This window comes from Rhinopithecus bieti, unplaced genomic scaffold, assembly GCF_001698545.2.
Source record: "Rhinopithecus bieti isolate Rb0 unplaced genomic scaffold, ASM169854v2 scaffold_51230, whole genome shotgun sequence".
Taxonomy (NCBI): Eukaryota; Metazoa; Chordata; class Mammalia; order Primates; family Cercopithecidae; genus Rhinopithecus; species Rhinopithecus bieti.
Window position 1 is genome coordinate 627,626 of NW_016820119.1, and position 18,313 is coordinate 645,938.

Consider the following 18,313-nt stretch of genomic DNA (forward strand, 5'->3'; position numbering starts at 1 on the left):
CTATCTGGTCCTCCAGGCTCCTCTGGTCCATCCCTCACCCCTCAGGGAAGAAGTGCTATCATCCAACATTATACCCCTTCAAGAGACCCCCAACCCTCTCTTCCATTTCAGCTTGTTTTTACTAACCAACCCCTCCTTTCCACATCCTCACCAGGGCCATTCACTCCCAAGTGCTCCTCCACTGCAGCTCCCACCTGGCCCTACCCTCCTCTCTCCAGGCATTTGTTCTCTGCCTCTCTCACCACCTCATCCCCCACCCAACTTTCTAATCCACATATGCTTTACCTGCCATAAAATAACCACAAGCAGAACTGAGCTCAGTGGCTCATGCTTGTAATCCCAGCACTTTAGGAGGCCAAGGCTGGCAGATTACTTGAGTCCAGGAATTCAAGACCAGCCTGGGCAACATGGCAAAACCCCATCTCTTAAAAAAATACAAAAATTAGCTGGGTGTGGTGGTGTGTGCCTGTAGTCCCAGCTACTGGGGTTGAGGGCTGAGGTAGGGAGGCAGAGGCTGCAGTGAGCCCACATAGCCCCACTGCACTCCAGCCTGGGCAACAGAGTGATACTCTGTCTCCAAAAAACACACACACATACACACATACATACACACACACACACACACACACACACACACACACACACACCCCACAGGCTTTGGAATCACTCCAACCTTGGTTCTAGTTCCAATACAGTAAATTACAGTACTTAATGTTTCAGAGCTTGGTTTCCTGATTTATCCAGTGAAGATCAGCCTAGCGAGTTAAAGCACTCAGCACACTGCCTGGCATAGGGCACACATCCAATACTTTCTGCCTTGTCCTATTCCCCAGGGGGATTTTTCTTCTTTCTTTTCTAGGACACTCTCATATAGACACTCTTTCTAGGTATAATACCTGCTAAATACAGATGTCTTAACCCAAAGGAATGACTCAAATGTTGCATAATTTCATCACCAGCAGTATCTCTGTAGCAAGCACACAGCCTTATCATCAACATAGCCCCATCAGCAACCTTCAAATTCTACTAGAGAGAAGGCTGGTCACTTTGTACTTTGCCACCACAAATGACACCTGTGCTGAGAGAAAGTGATCAGAAGGGATGGGAAAATAGAGTTAGGAGTCACTTTAGGGCCGAGTGCGGTGGCTCATGCCTGTAATCCCAGCACTCTGGGAGGCAGAGGTGGGTGGATCACCTGAGGTCACGAGTTCCAGACCAGCCTGGCCAATGTGGTGAAACACCGTCTCTACTAAAAATACAAAAATCAGCTGGGCGTGGTGGCAGGTGCCTGTAATCCCAGCTATGTAGGAGCTGAGGCAGACCAATCGCTTGAATCCAGGAGGCAGAGGTTGCAGTGAGCCAAGATTGCGCCACTGCCCTCCAGACTGGGTGACAGAGCAAGACTCTGTCTAAAAAAAAAAAAAAAGTCAATTTGGGCAAGAGTAAGGGATAAATAAAGTCTCTGTAAGGTAAGAGCAGCACTTCCATATGAGACTAAGACCCCCCAAAAAAGAGTCCCATAATCCCACATTTACATGTAAAAAAAATTAAAATTAATTCCAACAGCAAGAATATCTGCCACTTTTACTACAAATACCATCTGGTTAATTTCTGGTAAGGTGCAGGCACAACTTTACATAGACCAAGGACTCCCTACAGTATGTCCCTAAAAGGCAGCAGCATCCTAATGACAGCTCCAAGGCAGTGTGCCATGCCTCTCTCCCTGGTGTCCTGAAGCTGCTCCTGCAAATTCATGATTAGCCCTGAAATAAACCCAGAGCTTCATTGTTTTCTAAATACCGCCTCCAAAACTTTTAGTCATCACTCTTGAAATCAGAATTAATTTAAGCAAGACTATCTTCAAAAACCAGATAAATACTAGAGCAACATAATAAAAGTCCTGAACAACTTGTGTTTTATAGGGACTTTTACCATGGTAGTGGGAGGGTTTCTTTTCCAATGAAGATTCTTATTTTGCAATAAGTTAACAGGGTCCCTTCCATGAGGTCTTTAACATCCTCTAGGATCCACCTGTTGCCAGGCCAAAGGGAGTCAGAGCAGAGTCCTCTAAAGAAGTGTGATAGGTCAGTTGCAGTGGCTCATGACTGTAATCCCAGCACTCTGGGAGTCCAAAGCAGGAGGATCACTTGAGGCCAGGGGTTTAAGACCAACCTGGGGCTGGGGAACACAGCAAGACAAAATTATATATAGTATATTAGTTATATATATAACTAGGTAGCTATATAGTTTTTTTTTTTTTTTTTTTTTTTTTTTTTAATTAGCCCGGTGTGGTGGTGCTTGCCTGTAATCCGAGCTGCTGAGGAGGCTGAGCTGGGAAGATAAGCACTTAAGTCCAGGAGTTCGAAGCTATAGTGAGCTATGATCAAGCCACTGCACTGCAATCTGGGCAACAGAACGAGACCCTACCTCAAAAAAAAAGAAAAAAAAAAGTCTGGTGACTTAGTTGGTATTAAGCATGAAAAAATGGGTGCTTCATAGGTAGGCCCCTTCATACTTTTCAGATCCTGATGGGGAATTATTAAATGGAAACCCAATACTCATAGCAAGAAGATATTCAAAGAATATCTACAATGAAAATGAAAAGTGAATTATGGGGTTTGCCAGCCACCATTAAATGCATATTTGGAAAAGTGAATATTTGAAACACATGCACACCCAAAAATGATCAAGTCCTGCAAGAAGATGGCACGTGCCATCTTCCAGTCCACTGTGCCAATTGAGATTTGGTAAAATTTGATACTGCACTGTCTGTATTTTTCACTAATTGGTATTTCATGAACCCTGTGCAGCAGGAAGACAGCAGGGCACATGTGGGAAGGTCTGATAAGCAGAAAACAGAAAGGGCAAGGATAAGAAGTGTACTGTAAAAACCCAAGGTGGGAAGGTGAGAAGCCGGGTGCTTAATTAGTTCTGGTCCCACGACTGAGTTTGAGGAGGAGAATCTCGCACTCTCTGGAAACTGTACTGGGCAGAAATCACTCAGGGCTTTTTTTCCCCCTCTCAAAATGCAAATATGCAGAAGAGGAGCCCACAGAGAAGCTCAAAACCTATTTCCCACCAAGACTGGCTTCAACTCAACCATTCAGTCCCACCAACAGGCAGATAGTTCCAGGAGCAGGTAGAACACCACGGGGAGCGCTAAAGTGGTATAAGGAAAGAGGCCTTCCTTAGAGAAGCAAAGATGTCCTCACACAGGCCATCCAGGTTTAAAGCAGGAGAGGATGAGCAGACTCAGGTGGTGTGGCTGTCAGTGCGGACTCCAGCAGCAGGGACGGTTTCACAAAGAAGGTCAGACCTGAATTTTCTAGATGTGACAGAGTTCAGAGAACTGAGACCACGAAGGGAGTGGTAAAGAGTGTGCCACCAACAAGACCTGGAGGCAGAAAGGAGAGGGGAAACAAGCCTCTCCCTTTGATCACTCTGGATGTGGTCCATCTGCCCTGGAAAGTGGGAAAAGGATGTGGTCTGAAGCTGGCTTCTCTCACTCACTCAGCTCCACATTGACCCTTGCTAACCCCCTCTGTCCAGACTGGCCATGTTCTGCTGAGTTTCACCTCCACAGGCCTGGCCATTGCTTCCTGTCTGCACATCCGCGAGGCCTCCGTGGTTTGCTGCCACCCACTCTGACAGGGCTGCACTGAAACATGAAGGAGACCATGCAGGAGTCAGCCCCATTTCTGCTGCTAACCCAACATCTAGCCTTAGGACAAGTCACTCACTACTCTGTGCCTCATTTTCTGTAACTTTAAAGTAGGTAAAACTGCCTCCTCTCTTCAAGCATAGTTGTGAGGATAAAAGCTGATAACAGCTAATGTTTTTTTTTTTGAGACGGAGTCTCACTCTGTCGCCCAGGCTGGAGTGCAGTGGCCGGATCTCAGCTCACTGCAAGCTCCGCCTCCCGGGTTTATACCATTCTCCTGCCTCAGCCTCCAGAGTAGCTGGAACTACAGGTGCCCGCCACGTCGCCCGGCTAGTTTTTTGTATTTTTTAGTAGAGACAGGGTTTCACCGTGTTAGCCAGGATGGTCTCGATCCCCTGACCTCGTGATCCGCCCGTCTCGGCCTCCCAAAGTGCTGGGATTACAGGCTTGAGCCACTGCGCCCAGCCGATAACAGCTAATATTTACTGGGCACTTACTACGTGCCAGATACTGAGTTAACCGCTTAACCGTCTAGAATCATTTAATCCTCAAAACCCCCCATGGGATAGACACTACTCTTAACTCCCAATTTCAGTTAAAGAAGCTGGAGGTTAACAAAGTTAAGAGAGTTGCCCAGAGCCACATAGCTAGACAGAACATCTAACACTACAAAAGGGTCAGCCACTAATTAATACTTCCCCAGTCTACCATTTGAATATCTTTTAGCTGTCAGGCACATACACATCTTTTTAAATATCCCATTTCATTTGATTTTCATAAAATTCTACAAGGGAGTACTTTTAAATGTAATTTTAATAAATTATTCAAGTTATATACGCCAATAGTAAAAAATTCAAATGAAACAAAAGTTTAAGAAGTTAAAAGTCTCCTTTATCCTTTACCATTCACATGCAGAATTCCCCACACCAGGCAATCATCAATACTTTGGTAGCCACCCTTCTATAAATTGGTAGTGTTAATATCATTTCCATCCTACAAATGATAAAACTAAGTATTGGCCAGGCACGGTGACTCACGCCTGTAATTCCAGCACTTTGGGAGGCCAAGGGGGGCAGATCACCTGAGGTCAGGAGATCGAGACCAGCCTGAACAACATGGAGAAACTCTGTCTCTACTAAAAATACAAAAAATTAGCCGGGTGTGGTGCCGCATTCCTGTAACCCCAGCTACTTGGGAGGCTGAAGTAGGAGAATCACTTGAACCTGGGAGGCGGAGGTTGCGGTGAGCCAAGATTGCGCCATTGCACTCCAGCCTGGGCAACAAGAGTGAAACTCCGTCTCAGAAAAAAACAACTAAGTATCAAAGAGGTTAAATTTGCTCAAGGTCATATAGCTGATACGTGGCAGAACTGACACTGAAGCAGGGTCACTCTGATTCCATGGATACTTTCTGAGAAATGTGTCATTAGGCAATGTTGTTGTATGGATATCACAGAGTGAACTTACATAAACCTAAATGGCATAGCCTACTATACACCTCAGCTACATGGCATGGCCTAGGCTACAAACCTGTACAGCAGATACGTTACTGAATACTGTAGGCAACTCTAACATGATGGTAATTGTGTCTCTAAACATACTTAAACATAGAAAAAAATACAATATGGTATAAAAGATAAAAAATGGTACATCTGTATAGAGCACTTACCATGAATGGGGCTTGCATGACTGAAAATTGCCCTAGGTAAGTGAGTGAATAAAGAGTGAGTGTGAAGGCCTAGGACATTAGTGTACATTACTGTAGACTTTATAAACACTGTACACTTAGGCTACACTACATTTTTAAAACTTTTTTCTTCCATAAACTAATCTTAGCTTACTGTGACTTTTTTACTTTATAAACTTTTAATTATTTTAAACTTTTTGACTCATTTGTAATAACACTTAGGTTAAGACATACAGCTGTGACAAAATATTTTCTTTCTTTATATCCTTATGTATAAGCTATTTTCTATTTTAAAAAACCTTTTTTTTTGTTAAAAAAAACTAAGACACAAACACACACATTAGCCTAGGCCTACAAAGGGTAAGGATCATCTATATCACTGTCTTCCATCTCCGCATCTTATTCCACTAGTAGGTCTTCAAGGGCAGTAACAGAACTGTTATCTCCTATAACAATGCCTCCTGGAAAACCTGCCTGAGGCTGTTTTACAGTTAACTGTTTTTTGGGTTTTTTTTTTTTTCCTAAGTAGAAGGAGTACAGTCTATATTGACGACAAAAAACATAGTATAGTAAATACAAAAACCAGAAACACAGTTATTATCATCAAGTATTACGTACTATACATAATTGTATGTGCTAGACTCTAATACGACTGGCCATGCTGTAGATTTATTTACACCAGCATCACCACAAACAGGTGAGTAATGCATTGTGCTATGACCTTACCATGGCTACAATGTCACTGGGTGATAGAAATTTTTCAGTTCCATTATAATCTTATGGAGCCACCATCATATATGCAGCAAAATGTCATTACACCACACATGACTGTATGCACATGTTTACATTTTTGTTCCATTAGTACACAAAAACATGTTGACCTTAGGGTACCTGTGCCGAGATAGGGATGGAGGAACCAAAAAGGGGCTATTGCTATCATGTTGCTGGTTGCTGTTCCTTGGCAGGTTAATCAAGTCTGCAATCCTAGGAGGTTTCTCATCTCTCAACATGTGCTATCATACCAGTGTCTGATTTAGCGTTTGAACTCCAGCTGACTTAACATCACTACTACATACAAGTACAGTTGCTGCCAAATGCATGCCGGTTGCCAAAGGTCTTATCTTTCCCATTTGTAAAATGGGACTACAATCTTCCTGACAGTATGTCATATCTTACATGAAAGCAGTTTGGCTGGGCGCTGTGGCTTATGCCTGTAATCCCAAGACTTTGAGAGGCCAAGGTGGGCGGATCACTTCTGGTCAGGAGTTCGAGACCAGCCTGACCAACATGGCGAAACCTCATCTCTTCTAAAAACATAAAAATTAGCCGGGCGTGGTGGCGGGTGCCTGTAATCCCAGCTACTCAGGAGGCTGAGGCAGGAGATTCTCTTGAACCTGGGAGGCAGAGGTTGTGGTGAATCGAGATCGCACTACTGCACTCCAGCCTACGCAACAGAGACTCCATCTCAAAAAAAAGAAAAGAAAGCAGTTTGTAAAAGGAAGAAATCTTTACTGCTATCAATATGGATGCTTAGTCTGCACAGTAAACATGGAGAAACGTAAACCATCCTCAAGGGGGTTGAAATCTATGAGGGAAGAGACTAACCAAAACACTGGGACAGGGGTGGTAGCTCATGCCTGTAATCCCAGCACTTTGGGAGGCTGAGGCAGGCAGATCACTTGAATCTGGAAGTTCAAGACAAGCCTGGGCAACACGGCAAAACCCCATATCTACAAAAAAATACAAAAAAATTAGCCGGGCATGGTGACGCATGCCTGTAGTCCCAACTATTCAGAAGGCTGAGGTGGGAGGATCGCTTAAGCCCGGGAGGTCAAGGCTGCAGTGAGCTGCGATGGCACCACTGCACTCTAGCCTGGGCAACAGAACAAGATCCTCTTTCAAAAAAAAAAAAAAAAAAAAAAAAAAGCCAAAAACACTAGAGACAATTCAAAAATATATAATTAAGTGTTAAACCTTTTTGTGCTGCAAAGAATTGCCTGTGGGCTGAGATAATTAGTAATATGGGAAAGAGCATCTGATAAATACTTGATCAATTAATGAGTTCAGATGTGTTGTTTTGAAAAAACCATCTCCATGCTGCTAGCTTTTAGCATTTAGAGCTCCTAATACGCTTCACTATTCAACAGAAAGTGATAGCAACACGCAAAACCCCAAAGTCTGTTCCCATTCTACCATTGCTTATGTATAACCAAAGAAAAAAGGGCATGTCAGCATTTGTAAACAGAGCACCTTCTTTCAACCGATGTGCTTTTAAAAAAGCATGGACAGGACTTCAAAGGAGATACCCACACAATTATATAATTCCCAGAAGCCAGTAGAACTGCCCCCCCCCCCAAAAAGAGTTCAATTGTGGAGAACAAAGACAAAAGTCTTCCTTGCAACGACTTCCTTGCCTGCAACCTGACACACTGGATACTAAATATATTTCTCTCCAAACTACAGAGGCAAAGGTGTAAGTTGGCTTTCAAGAATAAATGATGCCTCCCGAGGCTTTTAAAAGAACAGAATTCTAGAAACAAAGACCTGCTACCTAAAAATTAGCAGGGATGACTTTCTGGTCTTCAGCCCCGTAACAAGGGGCCCTATAGTTTGTTTTGACTGGCCTTCCTAAAACATTCTGGAGAACCTCCAATACCGTCTCTCTCCTTCACCTCCCACTGCCATGGTTCCTGAGCTGTCTTCTTTTCCTGCCACCAGACAGGGTGAACATGGTGAATGTTAACAGCTTTTTAACACCCTGTTTATATTTGTTTTTCACTCAAACCAGGCCTTCCTCCAAATGACTCCATTTTTAGAATTTCATCAATAATACCACTCTTTGATTCCTTTTCATCAAGGCTCATAACCTCGAAGTCACCCTGCCCTCCTATACTTATTTTAATCCCCTACACCTGGTCAATCATTTATTAATCATCCAATTAATCCAGGAGGGGGTACCAGGAAGTGGATGAGACAGTCACCGACCTCAGGGAACTTCCAACGTCAGCCTGGAACCAGGGCCTACACAGAGATGGCCACCCAAAGAGATAAAATATAGGGGGAGGGCGTATGTTTACTGGGAACTAGGTCCTTTACTGCCCACAGCAGGTTGTAAAGCCACAGAGATATCAGGAAAAGAGATCTCACAAATCCACATTTCTATCTAAAATTGAGGCTTGAGGGAGATGGAAGAAGAAAAAAGATTCCCTAAGGAATTCATGCCACTGATCCTCTCTATTCCCTTCTCCCAGTTTCTCATAGTTGAACCCACATCTCCTTTTTTCTTTTAATTAAAAATAGGATAAGTCAAGGACTGAAAACATTCCCAGATTAAAAACTAGTTGATTAAATAAAGCAAGAAACAGGAATCCTCAAAGCACACCAAACTCCTAGACCTAGCTCACTGCAGAGAAAGACAATTCATTTCTTTAATAGGGAGCCTAGGGGGAACGCTCTAATGATACTTTTCAAGTTTTTCCCTTCCAGGGTGACTGTGGTTTGGAACACAGAAGTAACTGACAAATCCCAAACAGTCAAGCTGAAGGTCTACTGTACACAAAAGACTCCTCCAACACTACTCTCAAATTAAAAACCTCGTGAGTATTCCCGCAGTATGCTAACTCCACGCCAGCAAGTACTATGTCCATTTTGTTCTTTGTTCATAACTGTATACCTAGTGCCTAGAACAGGCATCCACTAATTATTTGCCAGACAACTAGACTTACTTCCCTTTGGTTTCTGCAGCAACCACCTACCAGCCTCCCACCAGCCTGACATCATAGCCTAACCAGATTATCAGCTCACAAATTATTATGACTTGAGGGTACATGTAAAGGAAAGACGGATCGATGAATTCTTACGAAACTCAGAGCCTGTTTTTCTTGCTATTCTGCTGTGTAACGAGCAAAATCCCCACAGGACAGAAACAAGGATGTAGACAGTCTTCCCATGGCAGAGTTTCTACCTGGAGGCAGATGGAGGATTGATAAAGGGGTAGACCAGATAACATACCACTGATTAATTTCCTAGCAATGCCTCAAGCATGCCAACTGAAACAGCAGCACCCACACTAAACACAAGACTCTGTTCACTGGTTTTCTGGGATAGGGAAAGCCAGTATATATGACCTGCTTCCTTCGTGCCTGGTTAGAGTCATACAGTTATAGATGTGTGGTCACGCTGCATTTAGGTGGGTAGCTGATTTCACATACCGTAAGTCCAAGGAAGTCGAGACACAGCTCTGAAGGGTTTGGTTGGTTAATGGGGTGTGGGGGCAGGATCAGTTCTCCCAGACAGAGAACACACCCATTGGCCTGGGGTCAGGTGGGTTTTTTTTTTTTTTTTTTTTTGAGACAGGGTCTCAACTGTGTCACCAGGCTGGAGTACAGTGGCACCATCATAGCTCACTGCAGCTTTGACTTCCCAAGCTCAAGTGATCCCCCAACTCCAGCTTCCCAAGTAGCTGGGACTACAGGTGTATGCCACCATGCCCAGCTAATTTTTATTTTTATTTTTATTTTTTTTTCTGTAGAGATGTGGACTCTCACTATGTTGCCCAGGCTAGTCTTGAACTGGTCTTGAGCAATTGTCCCACCTCAGCCTCCCAAAGTGCTGGGATTACAGGTGTGAGCCATCGTACCGGGCCAGGTAGCATTTTTGAATGGCAAAGATACACAGCACAGAAATTTAAAAGTTAAGCAGGCCCAGTCTAAACACAACTACAACAATTTTTTAAAGTGAAAGCAAGTTTATTAAGAAAGTAAAGGAATAAAGAATGGTTACTCCATAGGCAGAGCGGCCCTGAGGGCTCTGCACCCATTTTAAGAACAGTTTTCTTTCAGAAGAATTGGACTTCAAGACTCATTTCCTTTGTAATTTCACTATTAGATTCAAAACTACAATCACAGAAGTAACTTGAATTTGTTCCCAAAAATATGAACCACGACACCCTGCTGGACTCCCAATCCCCATTCCTGGTCCAGGCCCAAAGGAGGGGGAGAAACAAACAGGTGATCACACCGGGAGGGAAAAGCACTAGACTAGGAATCAGGGGCCTTGGCTTCTCCACTAGCCCTTTCACCTCTCAGGCAAGTCAGCTCTGAGCATCCATTTCCCATTTGCATTTCTTTAAAATGAGGAGGTAGAACAAGAAGAACCCCAAAGTCCCATTTTTCCAACTCTAACATTTCATGAGCCTAGAGTCTCTCTTCATATACTTTGTCGTGCAGGGAGTTTTGGTAGCATCTAGATACCAACAGTGAAAAATCTGGATCTTCAACTACGAGTCTCGTCTCACTTCAACCTTTGGAAACTCTTAGGATTTGGGAATCAAATTTGCATTAACAGGTAGGTCCTGCTCCAAATCACAAAATTTTTGGCAATGAATTTTGGCAGAGAAGTTACAGCTGCATTCACACACATTTACACATACACAGGAGGAAACTTTCTAGAAGAACTGATCCTTGGCCTTGGCTCCAGATCCAGGAACCCAGAGAAGAGAGTTCAAGTTCCTAGTTTTTGTCTGTCTTGCTGGACAAAGGGCATGTGCCCTATCCCTCCTGTTTCTCTGCAGTGTAACTATCTTGATCCTCTGTTAAATCACTAGGTAGCCTGCATATGCACACTTTCAAGAGCTTTTACTGGGGATCTAGGAGCAGGGAAAGCAAGACTAGCTATTGAAAGCAAGACTAGCTGGTCACAAGTGCTAGTACAGGCTGAGTGTCCCTTATCAGAAATGCTTGGGATCACAAATATTTTAGATTTTGGAATATTTGCATATATACAATCAGGTATCTCAGAGATGGGACCCCAGTCTAAACACAAAATCCATTTGTATTTCATATACACCTAATACGCACAGCCTGAAGGTAGTTTTGACTGCGACCCAAAACATGAGATCAGGTGTGGAATTTTCCATCATGTGGGTGCTCAAAAAGTTTAAGATTTTGGAGCACTTCTTATTTCAGATTAGGGAAACTCAACCTGTGGTTCCAATTAGAACAAGGGCAAAAGGAGACATTCTGTTGCATTATTTCATTAATATGGTTGGCATGATGTAAAACCACCCAGGGACACATCCTGTAGAGGAAATGACACTCCAAGCAGCACCATCTGCTCCTTTTTGTGTCTGGCATGATCTGTTTTTAACCTCAGGTTACACCTGAGGTCCACCTGGAAAAGCCCTGTGGCAGCTGCTCTAAAGAGCACTCTTTCTCGGATCTACATTTTCAGGGCACTCACAGCCCCTCTCCCTCTTCCCTATCTTGCTGGCTGGCTCTCTAGTCAATAAGCATTCCACTCCCCAACCTAGCAGAAGCCTCTGAGCTGGTGCACAGAACCCTGGCATGGAATTTTTCACAAGAAAAGGAAAAGCTTCTGAGAACTATAAATCACATTTGATAAGGAAGGCTTTAGGGGTTCATGGTAAAGTTCTCTCTATAAAACACAAAGATGAGATTTAGAGCCGAGGCTTCGCATTGAAAATCCTCTTTATTTTTTTTTAAAGCAGCAGTACATGTGCATTGAATTTAGGCACTATTGCGTCTGTCAACTCTCACCAATGGTTAAAGTTTTGCACCAAATATTTGGAAACAATGCTACTGGAGAGTTCAAACTTAAAAACAGGATTCTCTCTTTTTGTTTTTGGGTTTTGGAATTTTTTTGGTGGCACCTTTTCTTGATCCAGGGCAATATCCGCAACACCACAGTAGGGCCAAGAGTTTACTATAACACTGTTCTTCCTCAAACAAACTGCATAACCTAGTAGAATGTTAACCTCAAAGTAGAGATATGGATGGATGCAGCTTTAAAGATATGAGAAATGAAAACATATACCCACAGAAAAACTTATACACACATGTTCTTAGCAATACTGCAAAATTATTCATAACCAAAAAACAGAAACAACCCAACTGTCCATCAGGTTATGAATGGATAAACAAAATGTGGTATATCAATACAACAGAACAGCATTCAGCAATAAAATGGAATGAAGTACTGATACATGCTACAACATGAATAAGCCTCAAAAACATTATGCTAAGTAAAAGAAGCCAGTTATTAAAGACCACATATCATATGATTCCAGCTATATGAAATGTCCAAATAGGCAAACCTATAGAGAGAGAAAGATGAATGGTTGCGTAGGGCTAGATGGGATTGTAGAGAAATAGGGAGTGACTTTTTGGGGTGACGAAAATGTTCCAAAATTAGGTTATGGTGATAGATGTACAACTCTGTAAATATACTAAAAACTACTGAATTGTACTTTAAATGTGTGAATTTTATGACATGTTAAAAAAAAAAAGCTAAGTGAAAAAAATACAAAGCTGAATGTACAGGTACTACCAGCTGAAGATGGAAAAAACAGAATATACATTATGTTTATATTAGGGTGGTAGAATCATGCTGATTTTTTTCCCCTTTTATTTTCCAAGCTATCTGTAATCTTGTGCTTCCCCACCAAAAAACATCTCTCAGTCTTCCTTCAAACAGTTTGCATAGACTGCTATAATTTAAAAAGGAAATTAAGTAAAATCACCTTTTTCCCTTTTTGCAGTTACCTTTTACAAGCCTCCGTCCGTCCACTTAGTTTGTTGAGCTCAACCGAGAATAATCTAAAGGAAAAATTGGATAAACAGGCTCTTATGCCATTCCCAGAAGCCAGTTTCATTTTACTGTCTTTGTCAGAAGCTAGTCTAGCCAAAGAAAATTTCAGCAAGGACAGTTTACATAAAGGGCAACTCCACACTCTAATCTTAAATTTCTGTGGGTGAAGGCAAGTCACTACTGGCAGTAGGTTGGACTTGGAAAGATTAGACATTCCCTCTACTCTACAAAGGGTGGCAAGAAAGGGGAGGCTGGGAAAGATCTCTATTTGTGTCTCTTCCCTGAGGTTTTGTATCCAATCTCCAACTGCAGAATCCTGAATCATTTTTCATCAGAGAAAATCCTCTTCTGAGTAATAAAGAATTGTCAGTCACCACCTCTGCCGTCTGCAAACCCACTGAGAATCTATTACTGTCATCAGGAATCCCAGGCTAACTTCCCTCAAACCAAGCAAGGAGGCTTTGCCAAAAAATAAAATAACATAAACTTAAAATAAAATAAAATAAAACACTTGTGTATGTGTGTAGGAGGGGGGAGTACATTTAAGGGCACAATGCTATCAGGTAATTTTAAGGATCTACTAACACTGGCGACAGTAAGAGGGAACTACATCTGTTTCTGTTTGAGAAAAATGCTTCAGTAATATCCTGTTTCAGGAGTACTGTGTGAATTCTTGGCACGCAGCCTTCAGATGTTTCAAGGGTGGTTATTTTCCCTTTTTGAGATACAAGAGCCAGGGAGGGAGACTACATCACAGGCAACACCACAGTCTGTGAAATTAGTTTCAGTTCTCACTGCTGCACTTCCTGCTGTCGCTGTACCCAGCACCTTCTCAGATGCTTAACTGTCCCAAGCCTTGATAGTAGCACAGTTGGCCTTTCATGGCTGAAGTGACCCAGCTCAGTGCCACTGCAAGGTCCACCAGCAGAGCGACTTCCACACTCAAGTAAGAACCAGAGGACGAGAGAGCAAATGGAGGAACCCTGCTGGTTTCTAGGCCAAAAAAAAAACTAAAAAGGCAAGAAAAAGGACACCATCGCAGACACACAAGCACGAGAAGAACACAGGTGCCTAACAGGCTCTGCCGCGAAAACCTAAGCCTTGTAAGAGGTACCTCTTTCCCCAGAACTTGTACTTTTTAAGATAAAAGGTTCTTACACAGAAACACAAACTTACACTCATCCAAGGGACACACAATGGCTGTTGCCTTGAATCCAAGCCAGGGGTGGAGTGAACAGATCTTCATGCGCAAGGACAGTCCACCCAAAGGTTCCTGAGTAGTATGGAGCTCGTGAGAAACCTGGGGAAAGTCTCTATTTCCCCTAGTTTTGCATTTGTCCCAAAGCTTACCCTTAACCAAATGTCCTAATCCTCAACATTCAAGTCTGCAACAAAGCAATGTTTGCTCTCAAAGTTGAAAAAAAGACAAGACATGGGGTTCCTTCCTCTATTGGCTCCTTCTGATCTTTCTCCTACTGCTTGAGCGAACACCCTCTAACAAGACTTCCATAGTGTCCAGACAGAAAGAGGGAAAATAAATCCTGCTTGTCAGCTTCAACTAGGAGACAGCATGTCAATTCAGGAGCTTAATAAATCACTTCATGTATGGCAATTATACAACCTGGGCCCAGTGGATCTGCTGACGTTTGGGCCTGCAAGTGTGAACTCTTAGTAAATGGGGAACTAGAGGGGAAAGACAACCATGTGTGCCCTCTGGCCTTCCCTCTCTGCTGGCAAGTGGTTCTGCTTCATTCTCCACAGTTCACTTGTTTGGTACTGAAATGAGGAAGAGTATGTACCTCACTTTTTTTTTTTAAAGATGCTGTATTTCTCCCAGCCCACAAATGATACCAGTAGTAACGTGGTTGTCAGAAGAGCTAAGGATATGAAAAAAGGGCAGAAGAAAATAAATATTTGAAGCAAAAGTCAAGTTTTTATGTGGGAAACGGACAAGCAGGGAGGGAGTGAAACAATGCTTTGTAGCAATAAACTTGAAAGAAGTTCTAACTTTTAAGCAACCAGGTTATGCAACCAGGTGAATTATTACCTTTTGGAAGGGGTGTGTGTGTGTATGTAGAGGGAAGGCTGCCGCAGGAATTGCTGCCCCAGCAAAAGAGCAAAGGAGGATATCCCCTACTGAGAGATGCACCATTACATAAGAACACAAGCTCAGGCCGCACGCGGTGGTTCACTCCTGTAATCCCAGCACTTTGGGAGGCCAAGATGGGCGGATCACCTGAGGTCAGGAGTTTGAGACCAGCCTGGCCAACATGGTAAAACCCTGTCTCTACTAAAAATACAAAAATTAGCCAGGCGTGATGGCATGCACCTGTAGTCCCAGCTGCTCAGGAGGCTGAGGCAGAGAATCGTTTGAACCTGGGAGGCGAAGGTTGCAGTGAGCCCAGATTGCACCACTGCACTCCAGCCTGGGTGAGAGAGTGAGACTCTATCTCAAAAAAATAAAAAAGAACACAAGTTCAATCATCACACCTCAGAGACTGGCCAGGAAAACAGACAAAGTGCTGAGATCTCTTTATCTGCCAGCCTGCATCTGTAACACCTCATTCCACCCTTCTTCCTCTTCTATCTCACCAAATTCTGGGCTTTCAGAAGACAGGCTTCAGCGAAAGAAGTCAAACTCAGCCATTTGACAGTGGATTTGCTCTCAGGTGTTGAAACACTGAGCATCCTGGCACCTGGCTCTATCTAGGTGTAAGTGAGGATTTGTTTCATATGCCATTTCTACTACAATATCCAAAAAATTACTCTATAGACAGGAAGTCCTATCTATCAGGACTCATACCAATACTGTCCTCTGTTTAACTCGCTGGGCAGAAGTTCTTTCAGCAGCAAATGGCCAACAATGAAAGCTAACAACATAAACCAAAACAAATTGACTTAAAGGCTGTGAGTCCATGAGAGCTGGATTCTGACTTACTCAATGCAGTACCTGCAATACATAGCACAGTGCCTGGCATACATTCTGTATCACATAAATACTTGGGAGTACTGAATGAAAGAATGAACAAATGACTCTTATGCAAACATACCGTAAGTGTGTACCCTGGAGAAAGAGTTTAGAATGCTCCTGATCTGAGAAACAGCCTGAAGCAGCAGTGCTTTGAGAAGGTTTTAGAAAGACTCCAGGTTCAATTTTACCAAAAGGTAAACAAACCAGAAACCAGCAGTATAATCTAGTAGTTCAGACTGTGGGCTCCACCATGAGATACCTATCTGACACAGGCGAGTTATTTAACTTGTTTGGTTTGGGTCTCAACTAGAAGAATGGGGATAATAATATCTACCTCAAAAGTCTGTTGTTTATTAAATAAGTTCAAAAAAGTAAAGCCCTTAGCACAAAGCTTGTAAGTCCTCAAGAACCTTTCCATATCATTGCTGCTTAATTAAATACCTTCTTTCCTGAGATGCAGAAATACCTCACCCAACTCCAGGAAAATTTTAATTTCTGGTTGAATATGCTTCTAGCTAAAAACATAAAGCCCAGAGAACTCAGAAGTCAGTGCCAAGCACATGTCTCTACTAGCCTCCACTAGATGGTGACAATTTGGGTGTGGAATTCCCAAAACAGAAAAGGTGTGTGCGCGTAACTCCTATGTATTTTTTTAACACGAGAGGAACGAAAACAGCAAGAAATGAATTAACTACTGTGAAGGGTGGAAAGCCACACTTCCCATCTCTGTAGATCAAAAAAGGGGGTAAATCCCTAGGCCTAATTGAACCGAGTAATCTTACTGCACCTCTGGAAGAGCACACAGGAGCCCAGTTAGCAAGAGCAACAAAGCCCAGCATGTCGCCTGCCACCGAAAGAAAATTCTGTGGGAACAACAGCTTTAGGCCTCTTTGCCCAGACGCCAACTTCCCTTTAACCAGACCAAGACTATGTTGACGCCTCTTTGCTCCTGGGTCTTGCTGTCCGCATAACCACCTCCCCCTCCTGCTCCTAAATTCGTCCAGAGTAACTTTTCTCCACTTCAGCAGCTCCCCAGCCACGACTCCCATGAGGGAGAGTCAGATCCACACTCATAGCTGGGGTCTCAAAACCAAGCGTAAAAAAGGAAAGTCTGTATGTACGTGCCTACTTTTTGAAAGAAAAGAGCTGGTTTCGGGGAGTTTAGCCTGGTTAATAAGAGACGTTTTTGAGATGAAAGAGCTGCCGAGGCGCAGGGACTCCAGAATGCTGCGGAGCGCATAGGCTGGCTCTGAGATTTCCTCAGGAAATCCACCTTCTCTAACCCTGCCCTGCCTGCCCCAGCGCAAGCCCCGCAGCTTTGCTGGGCTGAGGGCAGTAATGACAGTGGCACAGAGGGCCTCTGCTTACCTCCTCTGCACCACCGGCACGGCGTCTGGCTCTGCCAGCGCTGCCCCGGCAGCGACGCGGGACGGCGCGCCCCGGACCGCAGGTCACTAAGTTCCCGGCCGCAAACCAGCCGCGTCCCCCCGGCCCGCAGCCGCCACTGCGGCCCGCCGCCGCGCACGCCAGCGCGGACTCCCAAGCGCGCGGTTCGCCCGAGGTGACAGCGGCAGGCGCAGATAGAGCGGGGAGCCGCCGAGTGCCGCCCGGGTCCTGCCAAGCGTCACTCCTGAGCGGTGCTGCGCTGGTCCCGCGCCCCTGACAGCCGGCCGGGCGAGTCGGTGGCACAATGCCGGCCCCGCGCCCCCGCCCGCGGCTGACAACTCACCCGGGAGCCGCGGAGACCTCCGGGATGGGGGCGCTCACCGCTTCCACGCCGCAGCTGCGCGCGCCCGGCAGCCTTCTCCTTTGTCTAGGCGAGGCCCCCGCGTTGCCTTGTCTAGCTCGCTCTTGCCGCGCGGTGGGCAGAGAAGCGGGCGGAGGGAGGGAAGCGTCGGGGCGTCGCCGGCTGGGAGAATGAACTCGGCGCAGCGGCGGCGTTGCAGCGCCAGCGTCACTATCCCACTGTACCGCGTGCGGGGGGGGAGGCCCGCGGAGGGAGGGCGGGAGAGGGGCGGCCAGGCGCGCACGCCAACAGCGACGGCGTCGCGCCGGCGTCGCCCCGCCGCAACCGCCCCGCGGAGCCCGCACGCACGCGCCGCAGCCGGGCGTACCCACGGGAGAAGCGACGCGGTTGGGGAAGTGGGGGGTCCTTAAAGGGACAGTCCCTCTGCGCTGGAGTGGATGGGGTGGTGGCACCGACTCTGCTGGACTGTGCGGCGTTTGCAGTGCGCTCTCCAGTTCGTTTACTATTATTATTATTTGCATTATTGAATTACTATTATTTGAAAAGAATTGTACTGCTGTCAGGTTTACAAGGCTTTTGACGCATGTTGCCTTGTTAGCTGTTGAATTGCTCGTCTGACCTATCTCTGAAGCAGGTTATT

The 18,313-nt window shown here is 44.7% G+C and overlaps 1 protein-coding gene across 2 annotated transcripts in view; it reads right to left on the reverse strand.

Annotated features, from left to right (window-relative positions):
- SUSD6 (sushi domain containing 6) overlaps nt 1-17,885 on the reverse strand; it is a 105,135-nt gene extending 87,250 nt beyond the window's left edge. The window contains exon 1 of one of the 2 annotated variants that reach the window (XM_017859606.1): nt 17,656-17,885. The gene's annotated coding sequence lies outside the window, so the exon portion shown is untranslated. Of the gene's footprint in view, nt 1-17,294; nt 17,400-17,655 lie in introns of those variants that run through there. The other variant, XM_017859607.1, reaches the window with a different exon arrangement.
- Nucleotides 17,886-18,313: the final 428 nt, after the last annotated feature.